Consider the following 2,009-nt stretch of genomic DNA (forward strand, 5'->3'; position numbering starts at 1 on the left):
GTTCACTTTATCACATTATCACATTATTACAGGTTCACTTTATCACTTTATTACAGGTTCACTTTATCACATTATTACAGGTTCACTTTATCACTTCATTAAAGGTTCACTTTATCACATTATTACAGGTTCACTTTATCACATTATCACATTATTACAGTGTCACTTTATCACATTATTACAGGTTCACTTTATCACATTATCACATTATTACAGTGTCACTTTATCACATTATTACAGGTTCACTTTATCACATTATCACATTATTACAGTGTCACTTTATCACATTATTACAGTGTCACTTTATCACATTATTACAGGTTCACTTTATCACATTATCACATTATTACAGGTTCACTTTATCACTTTATTACAGGTTCACTTTATCACATTATTACAGTGTCACTTTATCACATTATTACAGGTTCACTTTATCACATTATTACAGTGTCACAGTCTTAACATCACTGATTATAATCTGTGTAACCCTAAACCTGGACTCGATACATTTCAGCAGAGTTTAAAGACATTCATGAGTTAAGTTTGATTTTTTTTTCTATATCAATGATGAAGTCACAGTCGGAACGATGTGGACAGAAACACTGAAGCTGAACTTTTGTATCTACAGCACACTGAGAGTGTTATTTAAAGTTCCTGATCTTTGAAACATTTTTATTTTATTTATTTAACCAGGAAAAAAAGCTCTTGAGATTAAAAATCTCTTTTTAAGAGTGTCTTGGCCAAGACAGGCAGCAGCACGTTACACACATGATACATGACTATAACACAATAACAGACATGAAACAAGTGAAACCAGTCAAACTTTGTCTAAAACAACCACAATCATAAATCTGAAGCAGAACATCTACAGCCAGGTGTGTCTGCCTAAGTTATTCAAGAGCACCTTAAAAACAGCCAATGAGGCGCGTTCCTTTAGCTCCACGTCTTTGTGTATTTCATTCTAAGTAAAGGGAGCAGCAAACAGTTCAGTCCTGACCATTGGGACCAACAGTAAGAGCAGGTCCTGGGACCGAAGGCTGTAAGCTCCTGCTCTTCTGACTGATGTAGGTTAGAAGGTACGAGGGAAGATAGACTTTAAATAAGAATACGCCAGTGTTTGAGTCTACGTGTGGACAGAGCAGACCATCCAACACGTGCATACAGCAAACAGTGATGACTGAGGCCTTTAAAATTAGTGATGAACCTCAGTGCTCCATGATACACAGTGACCAGAGCATGTAAGCTTTGAGAAGAGGAGTGCATGTATAAAACATCACCATCGTCCAGCACAGACATAAAAGTGGCAGAAAGCAGTCTTTTTTTCAGACTCGAAGGAAAGGCAGGATCGGATTCTGAAGTTTGAATCTTTTCACCAACTGCATTCATCAATTAAAATAGCAACATATTTATATTGAGACAGACTCAGTCTGTGTACCCTGGAATGTACAGGTTGAAGGAGGGTTTAGTGGAGTTGATTTTGTATTTGAGAACAGCATGACTTTAGTTTTATCTGCATTTAAAACAAGTTTGAGTATATGATCATTTTGTTGAACAGTATTAAACGTAAGTTGTAACTGGGAGAGAGCCTGGTCTGGAGTGGATGCTGAGCAATACATTACAGTGTCATCAGCGTAGAAATGAAAATTACTTTTAAAAACATTTTGATTGATGTTATAGATATAAAGAAAGAATAGGAGTGGTCCCAGGACTGACCTCTGAGGGACTCCTTTGGTTTCTGTTAGAGAGCTAGAAATGCACCCTTCCGCCTGCCCACACTGAGTTCTGTTTGTTAGTTGGTTGTTAAACCAGCTGACTGTATGCTCAGATAATCCAGCACTCATCAGTCTTTGTTTGAGTATTGTATGGTCAGCCGTGTCAAATGCTTTGGAACAACTCAATGCTGCTTGTTATCTATATGTTTTTTAGCTGCTACCTGCTGGTCATTTAAGATAAGATAAGCTTTATTGATCCCCCACAGGGGAAATTCCTCTGAGAAATGTTTCATATCA

This window comes from Semicossyphus pulcher, unplaced genomic scaffold (assembly GCF_022749685.1).
Source record: "Semicossyphus pulcher isolate SPU_LCO1_2020_fin unplaced genomic scaffold, fSemPul1.0.p SCAF_2, whole genome shotgun sequence".
NCBI classification, from domain to species: domain Eukaryota; kingdom Metazoa; phylum Chordata; class Actinopteri; order Labriformes; family Labridae; genus Semicossyphus; species Semicossyphus pulcher.